This window comes from Rhinoderma darwinii, chromosome 5, assembly GCF_050947455.1.
Source record: "Rhinoderma darwinii isolate aRhiDar2 chromosome 5, aRhiDar2.hap1, whole genome shotgun sequence".
Lineage (NCBI taxonomy): Eukaryota > Metazoa > Chordata > Amphibia > Anura > Rhinodermatidae > Rhinoderma > Rhinoderma darwinii.
Window position 1 is genome coordinate 141098658 of NC_134691.1, and position 12630 is coordinate 141111287.

Consider the following 12630-nt stretch of genomic DNA (forward strand, 5'->3'; position numbering starts at 1 on the left):
TATCTGCAGTGGAATACAGTAATAGCCATGTAAATGAGATTTGAACACATAAATTACATACTGCAAAACTCTTCTGTGCAAAAATTGATATGCGGTGAAGATTTTAAAATCCACAGCAAGTCAATCTGTTGAAGATTTTCATTCCTTTCAATGAGAAGGGTAAAATCGGTGGTGAAAACTGCTGCAAAATCCACTTGTTACGTATGGACTTACCCTAAAAAAAATAGAACTATTCAGCATGAAAATACCCCTCTTTATTAATTTCCATAGGGCTGCTCGGCAGCCTCATATACATGAACGGAGCGGTAGCCTAGCATGTGCAGTCCTGCTCCATCCATATGGGCTCACAGGCACGGCAGGGTAAGCACGTTCTCGTGATCCGTGGGGGACCCAGCAGTCGGACTCCAGCGATCAGATATTTATCACCTCTGCCGTGGATATGTGATGAATATTGATTATGGTAAAAGCCACATTAAGCTTGCAGGGCTGGCCATACACCAAGTATAGCTACTAGATACTCAAACTATGGTACATTAAGTGAAAGCATGCCGAGACCAGTGTGTCGGACTTCTTTATGCTGCCCTCAGACAAGACAGCACAAATATGTGACAGATCTGCTATAAAAGGGGTCATCTCATGAGACAAGGGGTTGTACAGTTCCTAAAAATTAATGCCCTTATAGCAGGAAAGACTGTCAATATCTGATCGGGCGGGGTTAGACTCCCCGGGCCCCCGATCATCTGTTTTGAAGGGCCACAGCGCTCATACACAGGTTCACGTTTTAAATTTACACCGTTCACTAGGTTACCTTTATTCTATGGGTCGGTACGATTTCAGCGATCCCAAATATGTATAGTTTTTTTTTTATGTTTTACTACATTCGCACAATAAAAACAGTTAAAAATGTAGCCATATGTGGGCTTTTTTTTTGCGGGACGAGATGTCGTTTTTATTGGTACTATTTACGTTACATTATTGCCTGTCAGCACAAAACTGATAGGCAATCTATTTGGCCAAGCCTCTGGCATGGCCTTATAAGCATGTAGCCAAAGAAGGCATGGGTGCCTTTGTTAGGCCTCCGGGTGCCTTTGTTAGGCCTCCGGCTGCCATGGCAACCCGTCAGCTGCCGGCATTTGTGGGCCTCTGATGGGAAACAGAGGCAGCCCCGCCCTCTGTCAAACCACTTAAATGCCGTGTTTGCTATTGACCGTGGCCAAGTTTAGAGGTTTCTCTAATACCAGCCGTTGCAGCAGATGCCCGGCTGTCAGTCACAGTCGGGATCCCGCGGGCACAGCTTGTGCCACATCAAAATCACGTGGGGCGGCATGCGTGAAGCAAAGCCTTCCCATGAAGTACATGTACCAATGTAACAGTAAAAAATGTAACAGTAAGGCCTCATGCACACGACCGTATTTTTTCCCACCCGTAAATACGGGTCCGGTGTCACACGTATTCGACCCGTTTTGCACCAGTATTTACGGACCCATGCCCGTAAATATGGGTCCGGTGTCATCCGTATTCCACCCGTATACTAATCGGCAGCCCCTTCTCTCCATCAGTGCAGGATAGAGAGAAGGGACAGCCCTTTCTGTAATAAAAGTTAAAGAAATTCATACTTACCCGGCCGTGGTCTTGGTGACGCGTCCCTCTCTTCACATCCAGCCCGACATCCCTGGATGACGCGGCAGTCCATGTGACCGCTGCAGCCTGTGATTGACCTGTGATTGGCTGCAGCGGTCACATGGGCTGAAACGTCATCCAGGGACGGCCAGGACGTCGGGCCGGATGTCGAGAGGGACGCGTCACCAAGGCAACGGCCGGGAGACCGGACTGGAGGAAGCAGGAAGTTCTCGGTAAGTATGAACGTCTTTTATTTTTATTTTTTACAGGTTGCTCTTTATTCTGATCGGTAGTCACTGTCCAGGGTGCTGAAAGAGTTACTGCCGATCAGGTAACTCTTTCAGCTCCCTGGACAGTGACTATTTACTGACGTCGCTTAGCAACGCTGCCGTAATGACGGGTGCACACATGTAGCCACCCGTCATTACGGGAGCTCCATAGACTTCTATGGACTGTCCGTGCCGTTATTACGGCCTGAAATAGGACATGTTCTATCTTTTTTAACGGCACGGGCACCTTCCCGTAAGAAAACGGGAAGGTACCAGTGGCCAATAGAAGTCTATGAGCCCGTTATTACGGGTCGTAATTACGACCCGTAATAACGGGAGTTTTTACGGTCGTGTGCATGAGGCCTAAAACATGTAGCAATGTGTCAGTGATTTCCAGTCTTATTACAATGGGGTAACCAAAAGAACATTTTTGTCAATCCCAGGGAACTTCTACTTCCAATTACTACCTGAAGAGAGGTTAGTGTGAGAGAATAAAACCTTTTATAATTCTTACCCAGCGCTATATTCTGGACAAGGTTTGTTCACTGCTTTGTCAACCAATTATGAAGATGAAATTAATTCATTTCAACTGTAAAAGTGACAAGTCTGAATAACCTTAGTTGGCAGACACTGGTTTGAGTCCTGCCAAGCCTACTTGCCCCCTATCTAACTTCAGTTCAGTGGTAATTAGGCCTTAAAAAGGACCTGTCCTCTCTCCTGACATGTCTGGAGCACAGTTCATTCGAACTCTGCAATGTGCTGGTAATTCTTCCTGGAAAATGTAGGAGTACATTGTCAACTTTGTTTGACTATTCGCCTACTTAGGCTCTATGCATACAACAGTGAAAAACCGACCGTGTAACAGCGGTTTTTAGAACAATAAGGTTCTATGCGTGCACTAGGAGTATACTCAAATATCTTTTTTTTTTTTTTTTTTAATAGACTGAATACTGGCCGTCAAAAAAGAACTATTTCCACTAGTTTTTATGGCCCAAGAGCCCCCATACAAGTCAAGGATTAAATTTTTTATGCCCATTTTTCAGAATGCCATCCGTCACAGATGTTAAAAACGGATTGGTTGCTAGGAGATTCTGAAGGAGAGGCTTGTGTGAGAGAGCATTGTGTGAGCGGAGGAGAGGGTTGGGACAAAGAACCCTAACAAATGAAATTACCGTAATCCTTTAACAGACTTGAAAAACGGATGGCAGATGACCAACGGCCGTTAAAAGCAGACGGACGGAAAATGGATGAAAATTTGGACACACAGATGCAAAGCCTGTGTGAAAAAGACAGTTTAATCCACATTTTGAGTCGTGTGGATATAGCCTTAATGTGGTGTGTTCCTGCATACTAGGACATGGTCAGCACTGCTTGGACAATGTCCTATTGACTAGGGGAATGTTAGCTCCCAGTTAATGTATTCATGTATTTTCAGGAGGGATAACAGAGGAACATGAAGTGTTCTAAGAAAAGGGTGCTCCAGAATTTTTTGGTGAATACTTGCATTCCCCATAAAATAACAGACATGCGAGGAAAGAGAACAGGCCTGCGAGACACGACTTCGTTGGCTTCTGCTTTTACAGGATCAATGACTGGATTTATAAACTGTTTTACGGTTTACGACAGATTTTTCATATCAAACTTATTATTCATATTTAGTCAGATTCTTAAAACCATTATGAGGTTCAAATAATTTCTTAACATAGTTAACATTGACATTTAAAGAGGCTGTCTCCACATTATAAGTTCCCTATATTGTACATGATATGATCGGCGCTGTAATGTAGATTACAGCAGTGTTTTGTTTTTTTTTTAGAAAAACCATAATTTTTTACGGAGTTATGACCTATATTAGCTTTATGCTAATGAGTTTCTCAATGGACAACTGGGCGTGTTTTACTTTTTGAACAAGTGGGTGTTGTGGAGAGAAGTGTATGATGCTGACCATTGAGCGTCATACACTTCTCCCCATTCATTTACACTGCACATGGTGATATAGCTATATCGCTATGTGCAGCCTCATACACAAACACTAACATTACTGCAGTGTCCTGATAATGAATACACATGAAATCCAGCCTGGACGTGTATTCAGAATCCTGACACTTCTCTGCACTTCTCGGTGATTTACAGCACAGCAGGCGTAGTCTTGCGAGATTACGCTGTGGTGTGCTGTAAATCACAGAGACGTGCAGAGAAGTGGTCAGGATTCTGAATAGACATCACGTCCTGGCTGGAGGTAATGTGTATTCATTGTCAGGACACGAGTAGTGTTAGTGTTTGTGTAGGAGGCTGCACATAACAATATAGCTAAATCGCTATGTGCTGTATAAATGAATGGAGAGAAGTGTATGACGATGATTAGTCAGCGTCATACACTTCTCTCCACAACACCCACTTGGTCAAAAAGTAAAACACGCCCAGTTGTCCATTAAGAAACTCATTAGCATAAATCTAATATAGGTCATAACTCCATCAAAAATGATAGTTTTTCTAAATAAAAAATAACACTGCTGTAATCTACATTACAGCGCCGGTCACATCATGTACAATATAGGCCACTTATAATAAAGTTAACATGTTATTTAAAGAGGCTCTGTCACCACATTATATGTTTCGTACAATAAAATACATATGGTATTGCCGCAATAGTTTTTTTTTACTTTTGCAAAGCAAAACATTTTATGGGGAAAAAGTGTTTTATTTTTTTTACAGTGTACACTTAAATTTTATTTATTAATTTTTTTAGTCCCACTAAGGGACTTCACCATGCCATCTGCTGTTCGCTTATACATGGCACCGATGGGGTAAGAGGGAGCCCCTTCCTTTGTCTAACCACCTAGATGCTGCAATAGCGATTGACCGCAGCATCTAAGGGGTTAAACAGTCTGGATCAGCCAGCACCCACTGCTGATGGTGCAGGCACATCTCATCTGCCCATGTTATCCACTAGCTGTACAATTGCGGTAAAAAAAACTGCAATCAGGACAAAATGGTAGAACCATTTGCGGGAACTGTTTAATTATGTGTTTTAATTTGGCGACTAGAAAAAAAAGTGTTTTTTTTTTTTTTTTAAATATAGGAGCCACAAGGGATCCAAGTAAATGGTGGCAATTACGATCCATAAAACAAAATACAATGGAGAAAAAAAAAAAAAAAGCTTCAGGGTTTTGAAAGTTAATCTGTAGCGGAGGAAGCTGCAGGAGTTAATCCTGTGCCGCAGCTCAATGAGACTTCATCAATAATTAACGAACACAGAGAAAGAAATACCTCTGAAAACAAGCACAAGTCTGGTCAGTCAAGAAAACGGAGTGTAGACCTTTCAGGGTATGTTCACACGCACTGTTTTCAGACGTAATTCGGGCGTTTTATGCCTTGAATTACGCCTGAAAAAAACGGCTCCATTACGCCTCCAAACATCTGCCCATTGCTTTCAATGGGTTTTACGGTGTTCTGTTCCCACGAGGTGTAATTTTACGAGTCGCTGTCAAAATACGGCGCGTAAAAAGACGCCTGATAAAAAGTGCAGGTTACTTCTTGGGACGTTTTTGGAGCCACTTTCATTGACTCCATTGAAAAACAGCCCCAATAACATCCGTAAAAAACGCCTGAAAATCAGGAGCTGTTTTCGCTTGAAGCCAGCTCCGTATTTTCAGGAGTTTTTGGTCACTGCGTGTGAACATACCCTCAGGGTGCGTTCACACGTGGCAGGTTCTTCATCTGAAAGCGGTGGTTTCTGCAGCAGGTGCATGGATTTCTGCAAATTCTATTCAGATGCTTAGGATAGATTTTCAGTCGCAGAAATTTCTGTAACAACTCTGCGGCGTGTGACTGCACCCTAACTTACCCAATGCGGCCTCTCTATATCACAACCTATATGTACTGAGGAGAATGTGAAAGAGTAGAAGTGTTTAAGGATTAGTAATAAAAACAACATATTGGTAAACTGCCACCAAAAGTTTCAATCAGAATCTGTTAATACTGTATGGTAAAAAAAAAACAAACTATAATTTCCCTAAATGTCTCATCATTTTGTGCCAAGCACAAGTACAACGCTCTCGGGCATATCTCTTTAAACTTTTTCGGTCTTTATGGGTTTTTACCAAGTAGATCAGTACATGTTGTCTGGAACTCAAACAACGTTTCAAAACACATTTAAAATTAATGGTATTTTTCATCAATATATACAGTGCCTTGCAAAAGTGTGCCCCCCCCCCCCCCACCCGTACCCAGTCTTGTGGCATTAATCTGGGATTAAACAAAGACACCAACAATAACACGGAAGTAGCCCCAAATACCCACAGTGGAGATGGAAGGATCGGTCCATGAGACCATTATAAAGTGGTATGAACATCACGATTCTGCCTTGCGTTAAGCGTGTACGTCGGGAAAGCTCCCAACATACACGGTAAACATATCCATAAAAATCCATAAGCCCAACAGAAGCCAAAAGTAAAATTTGACCTCTGTCGGGCTGGTATACCTTTTTTTTTTGGAGGAAGATGGAACAACGTAGTAGACTATGCTTTTCCATCCGGAGGGATCTTACAAATAAACATTGTGCGGTATACGGTTTGTTTTTTCTAGCACGGGAGCCTATGTGTGACGGATGCCACTGTATGGCATTCGTCAGAGGTATATGTTAAACGTATACCTTGGGCAGCTTCCCTAGGGGCCGGAGTCCCCAGTAAAAGCATAAGGCAGCGCTCTGACCAAGCACTCCGGTGCTGTAGAAGCTCCTACCGTCAAATAAATAAAGTTATATTCTATTAGCTCGGACTTTTATGAAGGCGGGAATATCAGTTGTCAATTTTCTTTACATAGCATTTGGGGGGGGGGGGGAATGAAAAAAACACACACAAACATTGGATCGCTTGCATGATATACTGCATTACTAATGTATTCCAGGTCAGGATTTGTATAGGCTCCTATAATTAGGAGCACAAACATGGCAGACCTGGAGGCCTTCATTAGGTCCCCAGGCAGCCATCAGCATCGCAAGGGAGGGGAGGGTGATGAGCCGTCTGAAGGGGTCAAGCCCCCTCTTTCTTATGGCCTAAATGCAGAAGTATATTTTAATGCCTGCAGCAGAAATGGTCCCTTCCACCCGTGACCCCTGATGCAAAGAGCGGTCAGAGAAAAAGAAGACTGCAGGGTTCGAGTGACGAGACAGGTCAGAGGGGGGGGGGGGGGTAACTATAGAAGCCCGGAGGGAATGGAGAGGAGAGCAGCCCACTGCAGAAGCCAGGCCCATCCGGCATTTGATAGAATTGCCAGATGGGCAGTCAAGCCCTTAGTGCAGGACACAGTCCTTACTACTAGAGGAGAGGTGGTGCACTGCTGTAACTATCAAGGTGAGCGCTATGCCACTATTCGGGCTACAGGTGGAAAACAACTTTGTGACAAGTACAAGTCTTGCACATCCAAGTCTCGGGTTGCCGCCTTTTCCATCCCAAAATACCGTCCAGGTTTCAGGGTGCATTTTGACGTGTCGATTTTGTACAAATCATGCCAGAAAAAAAGAAAATAAAAGCACCACAACAAAACTGGAAAGTGTAAATACACCCCAACATGAGGTTCAATCATGATTTATCAATAATGGCTAATACCATAATCTAATATATCTTTATTGCCATTCCATTAATAGTAAAAGGACGGGGAGAACAAAACCTGTTACGCTCTTTCATCAATTACCCGCACTAGTTATGTACTCCGCAAATCCCTACCAGCATCTTAGCCATGGTCCCACACTTAAAAACTGGGGTTTTGGAGGCGGAAACCGCCTCTAGATAGGTCATGTCGCTTATTTTTACTGCGACGCGGTTTTTCCGCTAGCGGTAAAAAAAATAAAAAAAAACCTTGTCTGCCTCCCATTGAAATTAACAGGAGGCATTTTCTAGCAGTTTGACGAGTTTTGCGGAGCTGTTTCCGTGCAAAAAAACTGTGTGAACAGGGCCTAAGGCTGCGTTCCCACAGTGCAGATTTTGCCTGCATTTTGTAAGCCTAAACCAGAATTAGATCTAGGAGTGCAGACCTTAGACCTTCCTTTATATATTTGTTCTGTTCCTGGTTTTGGCTTAAACCGCAGAACCTGCACTGTGGAAACCCAGCCTTAGACCCGATTCACACAAATGTTGTATACGTCCATGTGATGTCCTTTAATTAAAAAAAAACAAAAAACCCCCACGTGAAACTCACTGCATGTCCTATTCTGGTTCATTTTGCGACCCACGTCGTCCATTGAAGTCTATAGGTGCGTGGAAATCACGGACCGCACGTTTTCCGTGTGCCTAAGGGCTCATTAAGACTAGTGTAATACTTGTCCGTGTGCTGTGCGGGAAAACCACTCAGCACACGGACCCAGGCAATTCAATAGGGCCATTCACATATGCGTTTTTTCACGCAGCGTGTGAGTTGCATGAAACTCACTGCACGGCCTACCTATATTGATCAGTTTTTCCACACGTAGTGGCCATTGAAGTCTGAGTGCGTGGAAGCCACGAACAGCACACGGACGATATCCGTGTGCTTTCCGTACTTCAAGCATCAAACACATTGAAAAACAGAGAAATAAAAGTAAAAAAAAAAATTAAGTGCTTGTATGGACGTGAAGAACGCATAGCACATGCAAAGCACATGGACGACAATACGCAACGCACAAAAAAAATGCAGGAAAAACTTTACGCGCGCAAATCCCACACGCTCGTCTGAATATAGCCTGTCCAGCAATGTGTCAGTGACTCTGATGCTGCATTGCACCAAGCATTGTGAAAGAACACTGTAGCGCCTTCACTTGGAGTATCAGTGAAGGTCTACATGACAGGGCAGAGTTGAAATGGTAGCTTGGATTTTCCCAACACATTTGTATAAAATTGAGGCACCCGAATTTTAAATAATCTAAATTATTAGTTCTCAAAACGTTTTTTTATATTTTGTTTTTTTTTTCGCTCAAGTCTAGAAGAGCATGCCAGGTAGTCCCATGATTGAGAAACTTAATAAAACCGCATCTGTTCTCCTTAAATATATGGGGACTGATGTCCAGACAATGCAGGGACTCCATCTGTAATATGCTGTCCCCTTACAAACAGGCCTAGTTTTATCTCTTGGTGGTTCCACTATTTGTGCGGCTTATTCCTTATCACAGAAACAGTGGGAAAAGAGCAGATGTTAACCCCAACTTCATTCTGAACAAGTTTCTTTCTTCTCTGTGTGCAAATAGATAAAGAAAGCTAGAGCATTGATTTACTGATATTACAAAGTTTAATATTCATAAAACACAGTGGTTAAATAGTAAAACTCTGAAGTCCTAGCCAACACAGATATGGAAGAAAGACACAAAGTCCACAATGGTTAGTTATAAAAAATTAGCCTTTAGACATCTGCTCATCACCACAAAAAATTAAATCCACAAAGCTGATTACAGCTTCTGATGGGCTAGATAAATAATGGGCATCTGCTATTAGTTGCCAGCGTTCTTTTCAAAAGAGGGAAACCCATGACAACCATTGTTCGGTCAGGTCGTAGTAGTAAAGCACAGAAAATAGTGTTACCAGCCAAGGAAAATTATTACATTAAACACAAAAAACTACTTTCTCTACCTCTTTACTAAGCTGCTTTTTTATTACTTTTATTTACTTTTCGGTTGGAACATTGTTTATACTTTGCTTTTTTTAGTTTAGATTTTTAGGTTATTCCGTTTTTCCCTTATACAAAAATATAGCTTCTTTAATTAAAAAGAAAAACAAAACACTAGACAATAGCCAACTTTAGAGAATGGCCTGCCACTTAGAACATTTATCTGTCAGCTTTCAAATACGGTTTACATTTATTGCCTCGGTTTAGGCTATGTTCACATTTTAATTGTGGCTTCAGTCAGGTTGCACCATTTATCGTTTCAAGGGCTGTCGATGGCTCTGAACGGATCCTCTGACAGCAGTGTCAAACATAGCCTTAGTTATATTAGCTTACTTCTTTTCATTTAGTTACCCCAAAATGTGTGAACCTGACTTTTGTTCTACTATGATTTTAAAAGCTTTCAGAAGATAGTTTGATCCAGTTAGGCCCCTTCACATAGAGTTTCTGTCCTACACTTATGTACGTCGAGAAATCTACCGACTTACATAATAAATGTGTCCATAGGGCTCCATTAGCCAAACAGTAGCCAGGGCGGTAAACATCAGTATACCCTTTTTTTTGAAAGATGGAATAGTGTAGTATACTATGCTATTGAGGGATCCTGCCTAAAAAACATTTACCGCGAGGCATACCTTTTTTTCAACATTAGAGCCTTAGAGCCTATGGGTGATTGATGCCACTAGGCATCCGTCAGAGGTAAAAAATAAATAAAAAAATATATATACATACACTGGTAAGCTCCCGACATCTCAGTTTATATATAGACTGTGATGTCAGGAGGTTCCCAATCCTGCAGTCCCATCACAAGCATCAACTTTGGCCCTGGGGAAGCTCCTGACAGTGAATTCTATAGGGACAGATATTTGCCAGGTTTTATACCCCTGACGTCAGAGAGTTGCTGACCCTCCGACTGGGAAGTCCAGCATCATAAAGCACATGTTCATATATGGACAGTGATGTCAAGGGCTTCAACGGGACCGGAGTCCCTGTGCACGGTGCTAGCTGAGCTCTGCCCAGGGACTCTGGTCCTGGGGAAGCTCTTGAAGTCACAGTCTTTATATGGACAGTGACTTGAGTTACCCCGGGGCCTGTCCCCCCGGTGACGTATCCCACTGTATGCCATACAAACAAGTTTAACAGCAAACGTAAAAAAATATGATAAGACAATTTAGAAGCAGATTGCTACCGGACAAGGAGAACAATAAATAATGCTACGAGTCCTTAAATAAATGGAAAAAAGTGAAATATAGGTTTCCCTATGAATGGACTGCACTGTACACAATATTCAGACTGAAAGTGTTTAGTTTGCAAACATTAATTTACTCTGACTACACAGACGTCAAAATGAAAGATTGCTGTCTGGGCCTAGGCACGCAGCATTAATACTAAACGAGTGCATTCATTTCAGGTCAGTGGCTACTCTGGCTCTTATTCAGCAGGTGGTAAAATGTATGCATTACAGGTTTTATAAGCGATCTGAGAGAGCGATCTGAGAGAGAGAGAGCGATCTGAGAGAGAGAGAGCGATCTGAGAGAGAGAGAGCGATCTGAGAGAGAGAGAGCGATCTGAGAGAGAGAGAGCGATCTGAGAGAGAGAGAGCGATCTGAGAGAGAGAGCGATCTGAGAGAGAGAGAGCGATCTGAGAGAGAGAGAGCGATCTGAGAGAGAGAGAGCGATCTGAGAGAGAGAGAGCGATCTGAGAGAGAGAGAGCGATCTGAGAGAGAGAGAGCGATCTGAGAGAGAGAGAGCGATCTGAGAGAGAGAGAGCGATCTGAGAGAGAGAGAGCGATCTGAGAGAGATAGAGCGATCTGAGAGAGATAGAGCGATCTGAGAGAGATAGAGCGATCTGAGAGAGATAGAGCGATCTGAGAGAGATAGAGCGATCTGAGAGAGAGAGCGATCTGAGAGAGATAGAGCGATCTGAGAGAGATAGAGCGATCTGAGAGAGATAGAGCGATCTGAGAGAGATAGAGCGATCTGAGAGAGATAGAGCGATCTGAGAGAGATAGAGCGATCGATCGAAAATTAAGATGGAGAATAAAAAAATAGCAGCCCACGTATGTACTCACAGATATTAACAACCAGTCTAAACACCGCCTGAGGTTTAAAAAAAAATAAAAATTAACAAATGTAAACGCCAGCTAAGATAGATGACAATCGATGACTGTGTGATATTACCAAATTTCAATTAACTCCTTAACGCCGAAGGACGGATATATCCGTCCTCAGCAGCTGCTAGTTCGCGCAGCGTACCCATGCGATCAGCGGCAGGAGCACGGCTGTTATACACAGCCTGGCTCCTGCTGCAACTGCCGGAATCGAAGCGCGCGCCGAATCCGGCAGTTTAACCCATTAAATGCCGCTGTCAATAGTGACAGCGGCATTTAATGTGTTTGACAGAGGGAGGGAGCTCCCTCTGTCACCCCATCGGCGCCCCCGCAAACAAATCGCCGGTCGCCGTCGGGTTTCCATGACAGCCGGGGGTCTAACAAAGACCCCCAGGTCTGTCTTCAGCATCTGCCTGTTAGGCGATGCAAGAGGAATGACCTAATAGGTTGCCTGTCAGTTTTACACTGACAGGCAATAATGCTTTGGTATACTAAGTATACCAAAGCATTATATATGCGATCGACAGATCGCATAGTGAAGTCCCCTGATGGGACTTTAAAAAAAAATGACAAATCAGTTAAATAAAGTTTGTGGAAAAAAAAAAAAAAAGTCAAAAGTCAAATAAAACTACTTTTGGCCCAAAAAGTGGTTTTATTTAGTTAAAGTGTCAAAACAAATCACACATACACATATATGGTATCCCCGCGATCGTAACAACTTGACCAATAAAATGAACACATTAATTAAACTGCCGGATGAACTGCGTCCAAAGAAAACGCAAAAAACAACGGCAAAATTCTCTCTTTTCTCCCATTCCCCCCATAAAAAATAAAATAAAAGTTAATCTATAAGTCCTATGTACCCCAAAATAGTACTAATGAAAACTACACATTGGCCCACAAAAATAAAGCCCACATACGGCAACATCGACGGAAAAATAAAAACGTTACGGCTCTTGGAACGCGGCGATGCAAAAACAAGTAATTTTTTTCTAA

General features: G+C 42.7%; 1 protein-coding gene across 2 annotated transcripts in view; it reads right to left on the minus strand.

The window, feature by feature from the left end:
• The window catches only part of CDKAL1 (CDKAL1 threonylcarbamoyladenosine tRNA methylthiotransferase), an 845495-nt gene that overhangs the window by 792490 nt on the left and 40375 nt on the right, over window positions 1-12630 (minus strand). The gene's annotated exons all lie outside the window — the stretch shown is intronic.